The 12403-nt window shown below is 37.9% G+C and overlaps 1 pseudogene; it reads left to right on the plus strand.

Moving 5' to 3' along the window:
• Nucleotides 1-6065: 6065 nt before the first annotated feature.
• Nucleotides 6066-12403, plus strand: part of LOC103193989 — a 42276-nt pseudogene continuing 35938 nt past the window's right edge.

The following is a 12403-nucleotide window of genomic DNA, read 5'->3' on the forward strand; positions in this document are numbered from 1 at the left end:
CATATTTTGGCTCTTGTGGACTTGTTTTAACTGTCTTTAACTTCAAGTTAAACTTGCATGTGAGCAGTTGATGGTCTGTTCCACAATTAGCTCCTGGCCTGGTTTTGGCTGAAGATATTGAGCTGTTTCATCGCCTCTTAGCACAGATGTAGTCAATCTGATTCCTGTGTATTTCATATGGTGAAGTCCACATGTATAGCCACTTTTTGTCTTGTCGAGAAAAAGTATTTGCAATGAATAAGCCATTGGTCTTGCATAATTACTGCAATGCTACTGCAAGACTACTTGTAACAAATTCCATCAAATTTTGTTTGATAAAATGTTCCTTTCTCCTTCTGTTTTGAAGGATAATTTTGCTGGATACAGAATTCTAGGTGTTTTTTCTTTTAAATTTTACTCTTTAAGTACTTATCTCCACTCTCCTTTCGCTTGCATTATTTGTGAAGAGACCAATGAAACCCAAACTTAGTGCCATGGAGTCATTTCTGATTTATAGAGATCCCCATTGAGTTTCTAAGGCTGTAAATCTTTATAGAAGCAGACTGCCTCGTTGTTCTTCCCCAGAGCAGCTGGTGGGTTCAAACTGCCAACCTTCTGATTAGCAGCCAAAATTCCTTTACCACTATACCACCAGAACTCCTTGTGGTTTTGGTTGTTGTTGTTATGTGCTGTCAAGTCAGACCCGAGTCATAGCGATGCTCCTTGGGTTTCCAAGGTGGCATCACTATGGAAGTAGATTGCCCAACCTTCCTTCCAAGGAGCGGCTGGTGGGTTTGAACCACCAGCCTTCTGGTTAGCAGTCAAGGGCCTTAGGCACTATACTACCAGAGTTCCTTGTGGAGTTCCATGTAATTCTTATCCTTATTCCTCTTGAGATAAGGTTCCCCACTGCCCTGGCTTCTTTCAAGAATTCCCATTTTTCTTTGATTTTCTCCATGTATATTTCTTGGTATTTATCTGACTTGGTGTTCTCTGCACCTTGATTCATTATTTGATATATGTCATTAATTTTGCAAAATTGCCAGCCATTACAATTTCAAATATTTCTCAATTTTTCCCCTCCTTCTTCTCCCTCTGGTATTGCTATTATGCCTGTGTTACAGCTTTTTAAATTGTCCCACTTGTTGTTGTTGTTATTATGTCATCGAGTCGGCCCTGACTCATAGCAACCGCTCCCTGGATTTCCGAGGCAGTATCACTACAGAAGTAGATTGCCCCATCTTCCTTCCAAGGAGTGGCTGGTGGGTTTGAACCGCCAGCCTTCTGGTTAGCAGTCAAATGCCTCAGGCACTATGCTACTAGAGCTCCCAAAATTGTCCCACAGTTCTTGGATATTGTGTTCAAGATTTTTCCTTCTTTTTTCATTTTGTTTTTTAGTTTGGGAAGTTTTTGTTCACATATCTTCAAGCTCATGGATTCTTCCTCTGCTGTGTCCAGTATACTGATGAGCCTATTAAAGGCATTCTTCATTTCTGTTACAGTATTTATTATTGCTAGCATTTATTTTTGAGTATTTTTTAGAGTTATCATTTCTTTGCTTGTTGTTGTTGTTTCTAGGTGCTATCAAATTGGTTCCAACTCATAGTGACCCTGTGTACAATGGAATGAAGCACTTCCTGATCTGCGCCATCCTCCCATTTGTTGCTATGCTTGAGCCCATTGTGGCAGCTGCTGTTGCAATCTATCTACTTGAGGTTCTTCCTGTTTTTCACCAACACTTTACTTTACCAAGCATAATGTCCTTCTCCAGGGACTGGTCCCTCATGATAATATGTCCAGAGTATGTGAGACAAAGTCTTGCCATTCTCACTTCTAAGGAGCATTCTGATTGTATGTCTTCCAAGACTGATGTGTTCATTCTTCTTACATTCCATAGAATAGTCAATATTTTTCACAAACACTAGAATTAAAAGACATCAATTCTTCCTCAGTCTGTCTTATTCATTGTCCTGCTTTCGCATGAATATGAGGTAACTGAAAATACCATGACTTGAATCAGGTACACCTTAGTCCTCAAAGTGACATCTTTGCTTTTTAATACTTTAAAGAGGTCTTTTGAAGTAGATTTGCCCAATGCAAGATGTTGTTGATTTCTTGACTGCTGCTTCTATGGGCGTTAATTCTGTTTATCCTGATGTTACTGGTCTAGTTGTGAGGATTTTTACTTTCTTTATGTTGAAATGTAATCCATGTTGAAGTTTGTAGTCTTTGACCTTCATCAGTTAGTTCTTCAAGTCCTCTTCACTTTCAGAAAGCAGTATCTGCTTACATTGACCAATTGTTCTTGAATATTGTGCTGTTTCCCCTAGAGTCCTTAGAATATTAATTATTGTAATGGTTAGTCTGTGTGTCAGTTAGGCTAGTGTATAGTTCCTGGTTGTCTGGTTGATGTTATGGAGTAGTTACATGTAATTAAATAAAAAAATGTATCCTAATGTAATCTAATCATCTTCAATAATGCAATCTAATGTAATATGATCAGTCAATCAGTTGAGAGCCTGGTGAGGAAAAGGCAAGTTTCCATGAGATATGGTCTGTCTCTAAATGGTAGATAGCTATTTTGGCAGAACTGTGTCACCATTCCCATCACCTGCCCTCTGGAAGTTGGGATACAAGCTTGCAGAAGTCTCCATCCTATTGTGCCATTTTGGACTTGCAGACCTTCCACAATCACATGGCAAGTACAAATCTCTAGTCTGTTACCTTGACCTATGTATGGATTTTGAACTTGCCAGCTCACATAAATGCATGAGCCAATTTTTTGAAGAAAATCTTTCTGTATATACACACATACACATGCTCATTGACACACACATATGTACATATGTGTATATATAAGAGATACTATATATTGGTTCTATTTCTGTAGACTAAATCATTGCCATTGAGACCATTCTGACTCATAGCAACATAATAGGAGAGTAGAACTACTCCATAGTGTTTCCAAGGTGCTGTAAATCTTTATGGAAGCAGACTGCTACATCTTTCTCCTGTGGAGTAGTTGGTGAATTCAGACTGCTGACATTTTTGGTTAGCAGCTGAGCACTTTAACCACTGCCTGGACTTCTTAGAACCTTGACTAGACAATCATAATTATTCTAAATTCCTGGTTTCAAACTTGAGAATCTCTACAATGTCTGTGTCTACTTCTGATGCTTGCTTTGTATTTTCATACTGTGTTTCTGCCCCTTTTAGCATGCAATATAATATTTTGTTAAAAGTGGACATGATGTATCAGATAAAAGAAACTGATACAGATTGTCCTTTAGTTTTGTGTTTATCTGACTAGGAGTCAGGCTGTGATTATGTTTTACTGTAGCTATAGGTGTCAGAGGCAAAAGTTTTCATTACTTCCTTACTTTTGTTTCCCCTATTGTCTTTGGGATTCTCTAGAGACTCCTTCTTTAATAGAATCTGAGGTTTGCAGTTCTTTTAGCTATATATATATAAAACCTCACTGCCGTTGAGTTGGATTCAACTCATAGTGACCCCTCCTTGGGTTTCTGAGGTGTTATCACTATGGAAGTAGATTGCCCAACCTTCCTTCTGAGGAGTGGCTGATGGATTTGAACCAACAGTCATCTGGTTAGCAGTCAAATGCCTTAGGCACTGCATCACCAGAGCTCCCTGATCAATTGGCAGAGGACTTTAATGAGAAAGATTCTTAGGCTAAGTTCAGGCTGAGTGCAAAGGCAAGTAGTTAAGTCTGCTGTAGGCACAGGGAAGATACGGTTGCAGAAGCCCAGAATTTGCCAGTCTTTGCTTGCAAGCTTTGTTCCTTGACCACAGAGGCCCCTTGACATTCGTTCATTTATGCACTCATCTATTCATTCTACAAATATTATGATCATCAGCTGTGAACCATAAACAGATTTGAAGAATGAGAAAGGCAGCATGAAATATTCTTTGGTCATCAATTCTCATTTTTCTCTGAAAATAATGATTTGAAAAGTCTCAATTTCCTTATCTGAAAATAGGGTAATAGTCTAGATGTCTCTATGAATTCCTGTAATTCTGTCTAGCCATCTATGATATTCGTTGCTAAAACACAAAAAATAATATTTATTAGGTACCAGACTCTGTGCTAAGTGCTTTATATATTTATGTATTAACATATTTCGGCTTTATATTACCTCTACACAAAAGGTGTCATTATTATTCCCACTTTGAGATGGAAGACCAAGACCCTGAGAGGTTAGATAACTGGCCTTGGCAGGCTCGTTGCAAAGTTTGGGGATCCCACCACTGTGCTAAGCCAATGGCTGGACTGGGCAGACTTCATACTGAAGTGTCCTTCCAGATAATTCATTTGATGAGCATTAATTGAGCACTTACTAGGTGTCAGGTAAACTGTTGAGTTAGCTCTGACTTGTAGTAACCCTGTGTATAGGTTGTGTGCCATCCTCACTGTCTTTGCTGTACTTGAGCCCATCATTGCAGCCACTGTGGCAATCCATCTACAATAACAATCCACTAGAGCTCTGTAATTAGGTTTTAATGTTTGTGAACCTGTGACTTTTAAACGTTATGTTTCAACTTCCTCTCTCCTCCCACTTAGGTGAGAGAGGAATGCTAGAGAGGGTTGGAGTTGCATATTATCCTTCTTCCACATGGAAAGCTAGAAGGGACTGAAGTTGGGTATTTCCTTTCCCTCTTAGTTAGGCTTTGGAAAAACCCAAGTTAGTTATGTTGAAATAAAATTGTGTACCTCAAGAGCAGTTTTTTGTTAATGAGAACAAAGAGCTCTGGTGTATTTTAAAGTGGTTCCTTTTCTTATACTCCTGGAAGACTCACCAGGAATTTTTCTCTTATCTTCACAGTGAGAACCTGGTGGGGCTCCTGGAAATAAAATATATAGAAGTGTGGGGACACCCCCCCCATTAGTGCATACATAGTTTGTGTGCACATAGTCTTGGAGTTAACATTCAAACTAGTCCCACAGTTAGCCTCCAGCAATTTATCCATCACAGTTTAAATTATCGATTACAGTTCAAGTTTTTAATTATATTACCTCTAGCTGCTGGCTTCTGCTCCAAAAGCTATGATTTTCTTTATCTGCTTGTCTGTCTCTCCAGTTTATGGGGCAGTTGTTTGTCCAGTGACATCAATTTTTTGATGGATCTAAGAAGAGTAGTTGATTTTCAGTCTGTTCAACTTTTTTATTGTTGTGATGTCGTAGTGACCATATGTGTGATATGGCACAGGACTGGGTGGTATTTCGTTCTGCTGTCACTCTGAGTCAGAGACAACACAATGGCGCCTAACAACAACAACATGGTAGTGATGACTTGAAAGCTCCTTATATATCAAACTGGAAACCAGGGTCCCTGTTTTTTTTTCCCCCTCTCTCCTTACTCTGACCCTATTTCAGTTTTAAAAACTATTATTGCTCATCTTTACCTCGAACGTTTTCTTAACCTACTATGTCTCTTTTGCTGATTCTTCCTCCTTTTACTACCTAATTAGAAGTACTTCCCTAGGAAGAGTTCTTTTATTAATTCAAAAGTAAATATTTAAGAGCTACTGGGCAGTAAGCACTGGGTTGTTATATGGGATGTAACAGTCACCAGTACAGTTTATCTTTTCTCTGTATTTTGCAGTTTTTATTCATTATTACAGCTTCAGTAGTCTTCAGTACATAACAGAAACAGGTACATGGTTATACTAATTTTCATTCAATGAATAACAATTAAAAGAGCTAAAATTTATTGAGAAGTTAATGTGTTTGAGGCCCTTTTCTAACTGCCTTATGAGCATTCTTTCTCTTAATCCTTATCACCATCCTAAGAGGTAGGTATTAATATAATCCCTATTTTGCAAATAAATAATATAGAAAGAGTGTAAGCAGCTTGCTCCAAGTCAAACAATAAAAGGTAAGATGCTAAACTGCCTACTGCTCATCTGAAAAATGACATGTTGTTGTTGTTTGCCGTGGAGTCAGCCCTGACTCATAGCGACCCCTCCTTGGGTTTCCGAGGCAGTATCACTACGGAAGTAGGATTGCCCAACCTTCATAGGAGAGTATAAATTAAATTTTCAAAGAGGAAGTGACAGTTTTTTGTAGGATGGATGGAATTTGTCAATGTGAATATGAACGTAGGAGTAAGAGTAAAAGAGGTACTATTTGCACATATTATGCTGAGTATCAAAACATATTTACTCAACACAAAATCATATCTCCTTTTGGCTAGTGCTATCATCCACAGCCATAGTTTAGTTTTACATATCTGAAGTTAAAAAGTAGAATTATTTTAAAATATATTACAATTCAGATCCCAAGCAGTTCAAGTGAGTGATGTTTTGGTGCATTTGCTAGAGTGCATGGTTAGAAATGCACCAACATTGGTACTGTTCTTTACTGGTATCTTTTGGTCTCTTCCCATTCTGACCTCTGTGTTGGCCTGACAGTTTATTAAAAGCAGGAGACTACAGATAATCTTTCAAATGAATAAAAATGAATAATATACTCAGCTAAATTAAAATTAATTATAGCTGTATTTAGATAATAAAATGGTTCTATTAAAAATAGGGCTTAGACTTTATTAAACAAAAATTTGATCTCTGTAATATTGCTAAGGGAATCTGCTACACTCCTGATACAGGATTAGAATTAAGTTACTTCATATTTATTTAATTGTTTTAGTTTTTTTTCCTTCACTCCCACTTTTTTGTCCCATTAGTTTATTTACTATGTTGCCTTATTTGGCCCTTTTAGTTTTCACAATAATATTCTTTCTAATTCCTTTATACTAAAATGTAAAAACTAAATAGAAAATAAATGGGCTTTGGCAGGTTTATTTTTTTTCCATTTATTAACTTGTTAAGGAAATAGTTTTTTAGTTTGCCAGAAATTTAGTCTGTTTATAAATAGTAGAACCAGTATTAGAATTATGATTTTCTTTAAAACCATACTAATATAGTCTTAGGTAAATTTTTCAGTCGAAGAACATTTATGTATTATAATAAAAAAAAATGCAAAGCTCATAAAATATAAAATTTATACATTTTAATTTTTATTTCAGGTTGGATTAAATATACTGTTCTGGTTACCTAGTGCTGTTCTGACAAGAATACAGAATATACATACCACAAATGTGATGGCCTTAACAAACAGGAGTTTATTCTTACAATTTGGAGGCTTTAAGTCCAAGTTCAGAGTGCCAGGCTCTAGGGGCTGGGTGAAAGCCCCTCAGCCTTCAGCTTGAGCTCTGCCTCCAGCTCCTGGCCCAATGAAGTGAGAGAGAGACTTTTCTTCACTCAGACAGCTGCTGGCTGCTGAGGCTACCAAGCCCAAGATTGACAAGTAAAAAGGCACAGTCCTGAAGTTACCCAACCACACGGCAGACCATTAATTTAAGTCCATTGTAAGTCCCAAGGTCGGCAGAGCATGGCAAGCTGCTGAACAACGACTCGGCTACATGCAGGGTCCAAGTGTGCCATAAGCTAGAGAACATTCTCAAGGCTTCTTATATACAGGAAGCAGACCATAACCCAAAGACAACTACTCAGCTGCTTTTGGTAGATCCGACTATAGAGATGATTGCCAGTCTCATCATGGGGAATAACTACCACCAGCTGCCCAGCCACTCAACCAGGCCCAGCCTAGTTGACGTACAAACATAACTACCACATATACCAATAAATAGGCTGTTGCTGTTCTAATAAACCACTTCTTTTTATTGCTATACTCAGCCAAAATGTAGCTTGTTATAGGTAACCAGTCTCCATTTTTTCTTTCTTTAAATAGTGTACTGAGCTGCAATACACTGAGAAACTGAGTTGATGTAATTTACAAAATTCCTTGGCCTATAAAAAATACTCAGTGTATGATACTAAAAATCATTTTATAAAAGAAACCCCACTGATGCATTTTAGCTTTTTATCTATAACAAATTAGTTTAATTTGGGAACATTTTATGCCACCAGAGCTCGCTTTATGCAAATATGAATTAGTATACAAGGCTTGTGTATTATAATGTAAATTTAAAATGTTTGAATGTATTGGGAACTGCAAATTCTTTAGTTGAATATTGAGATAATAGCATCCCATTTATTCAGATGTTAGAACCTTATATATATTTAAGTAGGAAGAATGATACAAATTATGTAGATTTAGATTGACAGATAAGAGTTATGCCAGGATTTATCTTAAAAAAGTCTTTTTCAGATGTTTTAGACTTTGGAGTTAAGTTTAAGGACACAAAGTACTCCTATAGCCTTCTTGATACTATTGTGTTAGGTGCCTTCTTCGATACATTTAATGAATCAGAAGGTCAGAGATAGTTGTAAAAGAGTTACCCCTTTTCTTAGCTGAGACTGTTTATGCTGACATAAAAAAACAAAAAACAATCCCAAAATATCAGAAGCCTATAATAACAAAAGTTTATTTCCTGCTCTTGTAATGTGTCTTGTATTGGTCAGCTACAGTTCTGTTTGATGTATTCTTTCTGGGACCCGTGCTTACAAAACAGCCCTTTTCTGGGATATTGCCAGTGTTGTGTTAAAAGAAAATGAAGAACATGGTAGGACAATGCAAAGGTTCTTAAAACATCTACTTGGAAATGGCACATATGGATTCTTGTATTTCAGTGTTCAAGGGAAGTCACAGGGCAAAGCTGACATCAGTGGGTCAGGGATGCATAATCTTCCGTCCTTCAAGGAGAGGAAGCTAATGTTTTGAACAGTAATACAATATAATCTACCACAGTCCACCCTCTTTGTCACATATATTGCTTCCTTCCCTTCCATATGTGAAACATACTCATTCCTTACCCAAAGAAGACAGCTCAGTAGTCTCATCCAATCACAGCATCAAGTTCAAAGTTCAATGTATCATTATAGTCTTTCTGCAAACTATAGTATGTTATTTCTTAATCCAGAGATTTATGAACCAATAAAAGATATGTTCTCTACTCTTCATACAGCCAATATGCAAAGATGGAATGTTGTTGTTAGATGCCGTTGAATCACCTCCATCAACTCATAGCAACCCCATGTTCAACAGAATGGAACACTGCCCAATCCTGTGCCATCCTCACAGTCATTGCTACACATAAGCCCATCATCACAGCCACTGTCAATTCATCTCATTTAGGGTCTTTCCCAGTTTTGCCAACCCTCTACTATATCAAGCATAATATCCTTCTCCAGGGACTTCTGGATTATGATATTATGACCTTCTGTTATTATGACCAAAATATAAGAGTGAAGTTTGGGCATTCTTCCTTCTAAGGAACATTCTGGCTGGACTTCTTCCAAGATAGATTTGTTTGTTCTACTGGCAGTCCAAAGTATTTTCATTATTCTTTGCTAACACAACAATTCAAAAGCATCAATTCTCCTTTGGTCTTTGTTATTCATTGTCCAGCTTTCACATGCATATGAGACTATTGAAAATACCATGCTTGGGTCAAGTGTACATTAGCCTTCAAAATGACATCTTTGCTCTTTAGTACTTGAAAGAGGTATTTTGAAGTGCATTTGCCCAGTACAGTATGACATCTGATTTCTTGACTGCTGATTCCTTGGGCACTGATTGTGAATACAGGTAAAATAAAATCCTTGATAATGTCAAACCTTTCTCCATTTATCATGATGTTGCTTGTTGGTGTAATTGTGAAGATTTTTGTTTTCTTTATGCTAAAATGTAATCCATAGTGAAGGCTGTAATCTTTCATTTTCATCAGTAAGTGCTTCAGGTCCTCCTTACTTTCAGCAAGCAAGGTTGTATCATCTGCATGTCACAGATTGTTGATGAGTCTTCCTCCAATCCTGATGCCATGTTCTTCTTCCTGTAGTTTAGCTTCTTGGATTTTTTGCTCAGCATACAGATAGAATAAGTATGGTGAAAGGATACAACGCTGATGTACACCATTTGGTCTGTTGGGAATAGAGATGGGTAATTGCAACAAACTTTTCCATTCCGAAAAGGCAAAGAATGGGAAACAAAGCCATCACTAGACCATACATGATCTGAAATCCTGCTCAGCAGACTTCACAAGGACTTCTTATCTTGGGGTGAGCAGTCACTGTTTCTTTTCCTGGGATTGCCTTCCCAGAACATTTTCATCCTTGGCTCTTTGCTCACCCTGTTTTTCATTATCCTTCTTGGGTACATCTAAAGAGAACATTGGAGAATATGCCTTCCTTGGGAATTACCCAGCTTCCACATCCTGCATCCTACTGCAGAAGCAGTTCAAGAATTCATTTCAGTCTCTAATAGTCATAGTTTTTAATGCAACATGATAGATCTTTTGTTAGTGCAAGTTTCTTACAGACATTGTTATTGTGTGCCATTGAGTTTATTCCAATGCGTAGCAACCTTATATGATAGGAGCACTGTCCTTAGGTTTTCCTGGGCTGTAATATTTACTGGAACAAATTGCCAGATCTTTTCTTCTGCAGAACTAATGGTAGGTTCTACCCACTGACCTTTCAGTTAGCAGCTAAGTGCTTAATTATTGTGCCACCAGAATTGCATCTCATAAATGTAGTAGACTAAAATATTTGATTCTGGTCAACTTCATATGCCATTAGTTACAACCATAGTTCTTTCCCTCTGTCTTTTTCTTCTAGACATGCCTCTGTCTCTAGACATACTTGCTAAATAAGGGTGATAGATTACCTTTTCTGGAAAATCACATAGTTATCTTCTCCTAACGCTCCTTTTTTTTTTTTTCCCAACCAGAAAGCTTTGTTTAAAAACTTTTTATTATGACTTGGGTGAAAGTTTACAGAACAAATTTGTTTTCTATTTAACAATTCATACACATCTTGTTTTGTGACATTGATTGCAATTCAACCAAAAAGTAATGAGAACCACCTTAATTTTTGAGAGATTTTGTAGAGTGAAATGTTCGCATTGAGTCTTATGCTCAAATTCCTTTTAGTTTAAGATTTAGATTTAGCTTTGGATCTCACTGGTTAGATTGGAGAATTGGTTGTATTTTTCAATTCTTTTTTCTGTTTTTTATTTTATTTTTTAATTTTTATTGCAATTTGGGTGAAAATTACAGACCAAATACACTTTCCATACAGCAGATCACATACACCTTGTCTCATGACATTGACCACAAATTAGCACAATGCAACATCTCCTCTCCATTTCCTCCTGGTAGGTACCACTTCCCTGTGACCATCTCCTGATGCACTCCTACCCCCTGAGCTGTCTCCCTGTGCCTGAGCAGCCCTTCTTTCTCTCTTGCTTGTTCTCTCCAAGGAGTGTATCTACCTCAGGTAAATACTCAACTAGTATGCCTGTCTACAGCTTAGGTGGAAGCTACAGGTGTGTGTTCAATTCCAGACCTGAAGGGCAGCTAGGGGCCAGAGTCTCAGTCGTTCCACCAGGCTCCATTGGGCCAGTAAACCTGTTCCCCGCTTTTTTTTTTCTCAAATGATTTTGAGTTTTGTTCCACTTTGTTCCCTCTGCCTATCCAGGATCTGCTACAAAGATCCTCTTCCAAGTGGTTGACAGTAGTAGCTGAGCACCATCTATTCTGGTCTCATAGTCGTATACGCTGCAGATCAGATGGTGTACCAGTCGCTAGGACTAATTGTTTCCACGAATTTTGGTTTTCTTCATTTTTTCTTGGCCCTGTATAAGGAGAGACCCATCGTTGCATCTAGATGGCAGCTTGCAAGCTTTTAAGATCTCAGTCGCTACTAGCCACAGTAGAAGGTGGAACAATTATTTGTGTAGTATGTTATGCCAATTGAGCTTGATGTCCACTGGGACTATGGCCCCGAGCCCACAGGTTCAACTACTCGGTCCCTCTGGGTAGCTGGCAGTGGCCAAGCAGTGACTAAAACCTTGTGCCTTGTCAGCCCCATTATACACCTGGGAATTCAGACCATACACATAAAGTTATTGGACCACTGTCTGCCAACCCTATACATGTTCTTGGGTACACTCCCCACTTCATAGACATAACTAATAGTTCAGCCTGTCTACCCCTTTTTCCACCCATATACCCATGTTTACCTTCACTGACAGTGTCGTACTATATGTGCAAAAGGGTTCATCTTTGTTGTCTGTACTTCCCACCTACCTCTCTATGTCTTTCTCTTCCTTAGTGCCACTATATTGATCACTCAAATTTGGTACATTGGCTTTTTCTTCACCCAAATCAAAACTTATCTCTATCTATCTAACAGTATTCCCTCTACTTCCCTCCAACCCCTGGTAACCAACACAGAAAATGACCTTCCATAGATAAGCGTTTCCTCGACTATTACAATAACGGACTAATACAATATTTGTCCTTTTGTGATTGACTTATTTCATTCAGCATAATGTCCTCCAAGTTCATCCATGTTATGCAATGTTTTGCAGATTCTGCATTATTTTTTAGGGCTGCATAGTATTCCATTGTGTGTATGTACCATAGTTTGGATATCCATTCCT

This window comes from Orycteropus afer, unplaced genomic scaffold, assembly GCF_000298275.1.
Source record: "Orycteropus afer afer isolate SDZICR_OR568_19922 unplaced genomic scaffold, OryAfe1.0 scaffold00041, whole genome shotgun sequence".
Lineage (NCBI taxonomy): Eukaryota > Metazoa > Chordata > Mammalia > Tubulidentata > Orycteropodidae > Orycteropus > Orycteropus afer.